The 3,064-nt window shown below is 40.5% G+C and overlaps 1 pseudogene; it reads right to left on the bottom strand.

The window, feature by feature from the left end:
* LOC111814012 overlaps positions 1-2,505 on the bottom strand; it is a 6,861-nt pseudogene extending 4,356 nt beyond the window's left edge.
* Between the last annotated feature and the right edge of the window lie 559 nt (positions 2,506-3,064).

Raw genomic sequence — 3,064 nt, 5'->3', positions numbered from 1 at the left:
TTAAGAGAATGCAACTATATATCTATCCCAACCACTTTGAATACACAGATACAAAATGGACATTCATAGTTATATCCCATTTTTTTTTAAGTTCCATTGTTGAACATTATATCAAAACTCTTTCTGCTTCAAGAATTTGTGTGGAGATATCTGCTGTGGTTTTGATGTTCTTCCATGTATAGGTGATTTGCTTCTTTTCTCTAACAGTTTTTAATATTTTGTTTTAGTGTTTAATTTGTGAATCATGAATAATGTATGCATTGGTGTAGACATTTGTTGATCATGGCTAATTGAAGTTATAAATGCTTCATTTATTTATTTATTTTCTCATAATTTTATTGAGAAACAAATAGCAATGACACAGTTTCAAACCAAATTGGTAGGACAGTTTCAATAATTAACACACTGCATACATTCTTCCTAGTGGTTAATTGCTATACAAGATGCAGACTTGATATCCTACTTACAAACACCATTAGAACAAATCCCTCTATTCATTAAGAGAATGTAACTATATATCTATCCTAACCACTTTGAATACACAGATACAAAGTGGACATTCATCTGTATGCCCTTTTTTTGTTAAGTTCCATCATTTAACTATTATAGTGTGTAAACTCAGCAAAATATTCTAAAAGAGTTCAGTAGTCCATAATAGTATTGGGTCTTCCTCTTGACTGGCAATGTCAGAAATTGTTGACCTGAGTCCCCTACAGCTCAACATAACACCATGGCTTTACTTCCACTGAGCCATCTCCCCAGCTCATGGCTTTACTTCTTATACTTCGTTTTTATACTTTTCTGCTAGATGGTTAAGACCAAGGTAAAGCAGGAGCTATGCAACAAGAGTAGAGTGTGCCTAAGGAGAGTCACACGGAGAGAAAACATTCTTTCAGGCTTTCACAGAGAGCACATAGGCCAAGCAATGGCCATGACTCATCCACATGGCTGACACTGACAAAGGTTCTACAATCTGAGGTACAGGATCTCAGCACAAATCCTGAGGGGATTTCACTGACCTTATCAGACCCAAAAGCTACAACTCTTGTTGTGTCCAGCAGGACAATCATATGAGGTTTGAGAAATGTGACAAATTGTGACCATGAGGCCCAGTTGGTCTCCTTGAGATGTACATTGCTTTCTATTTAAGAAAGGAGTGTTTTATACATTGTTTTAAAATATAGACTGCGGCCAGCCAAGGAGATAGCTCAGCGGCTTAAGCACCTGCCTGGCAAGCACAAGGTCCTGAGCTTAATCCCCAGTAGAGCCAAGAATAAATAAGTAAAATAAAATAAATACTTCATTTTGGGGGCCAGGGAGATGGCTCAGTAGAATAAGCGCTTCCCTGGCAGGCTCAAGGGCCTGAGTTCAAGCCCTGGTTCCGCCAAAACAAGCAAAAAATAAATAAATAAAATAAAATAAAATATAGACTGCACTCAACTTCTGATGGTATTTTATTGGGATTAACTGGTGGTAACATGAAATTATAAGTGAGCAATGAATTAAAAACCCACAATGCAGGGCTGGTGAGATAGCTCAGCAGACTAAGCTCCTGCTTAGGCAAGCACAGGGACCAGAATTAGATCCCTGGTGCCACATGCTATGCCAATCCTGCCCCTGGTCGAGCTGAGTTGGCCACCAAGACTAGGCATAGTGGCTCAGGCCTGCAATCTCAGTGGTGGGAGGCTGAAAATAGGATCACTGTGCGTCCAAGCTGCTTAGTGAGACGCTGTACCAAATACATTAAATAAATAAATAGAAAAATAAAAACCCACAATGTGGGCTGGGTAGATAGCTCAGTGGTCTAAGTGCCTGCCTGGCAAGTGCAAGCATTGGGGTTCCATACCCAGTACTGAAGGCCATACCGGTCCCACCCCAGGCCCTCTGACTTGCTGACCCTGCCACTGAAACTGTGTTGTGGTGCATCCCTGTAATCCCAGTGCTGGGGAGGCTGAAATAGGGGGATCACTAAGAATCTGAGCTGTGGAGTGAGACCCTGTGCCAAATTAATAATAAATAAATTAATTAAATGAATAGAGAAAAAAAACCCCACAATGTAATGAACATTTTGTATTGTTCAGAGCCAACAAAGATACAAATTGGCCAAATGGCTGATTAATGTCAGGTATTAGTCACTAGGGAACCTTGTATTATGTGTTACTAACTTTGCAAAGGTATAAATAAATGCCCATACTGTGCTTCTAGGGGTCATTCTGCCAACCAGACAGATGGGCCACCATGTGACCCAGTTCTTGCCTGTCTTTTCCTTATTCCTGTCACCATTTCTCTGTGGGTACAATGGATCACACTGAGAGACCAGTGGATTCCTATGATATATCTTTCTGTAGCCTTAGTTACGCTTAGACACATAAAAGCCTCCCTAGTTTGCTTGTATCATCTACCTTATGTCTGAGATAGCTGATATAATTCATGGAATGTAGTAGATTATAGAATATAAATATTGTACATCTCACAATGTGTGGCTAACTTACCTCCGTAGCTCATGTCTGCTTCTTTCTATCACCAGGAAGATATATGGTGTATATAGCCCTTGCCATCCCAGTCAATGATGGTATATTCAAAATACAAGTATTTCATCCTGAGGACATTTCCTTTACCATCATTTCATCATGAACAGAAAACCTTGCTGTCCCTGATGATGGAAGAAACCACAATGGAAACAGCCCATGCAACTCAATGAGACTCTGACTCAAAATACGTATGAAAGCAGTGGAGATTAGCTCAGTGCTTTGGTACTCTTAGCTTTACTACTTGGAATAGTAAATAGGGTCTGCTTTCTTGATAAGACAGTGAAACCAACTGACTCATCCCATACTGCTCAAGGGAATGTCACACTGTCCTGTGCAAGGGGTCTTAACTGTTCCAGGTAGCCATCCTCTGAGGGCAAGAAGTATTTCCACATGCAGTCACCTGAGTACATTTGTGAGCCTGTTGACAGAAGGAAGAAGCTGGAAATATCCAGCAGCTATAGTTACCAGAACCCTTCCTCTGGAATGACAGGACCAGGTTTTGTGTAAATGCCATGAACCCCAGGCAGACCACT

Source organism: Octodon degus, unplaced genomic scaffold (assembly GCF_000260255.1).
Source record: "Octodon degus isolate 3935 unplaced genomic scaffold, OctDeg1.0 scaffold00255, whole genome shotgun sequence".
Classification (NCBI taxonomy): Eukaryota; Metazoa; Chordata; class Mammalia; order Rodentia; family Octodontidae; genus Octodon; species Octodon degus.
Note: the sequence above shows the minus strand (reverse complement) of the source record. Positions and strands in the feature narration are given on the sequence as shown.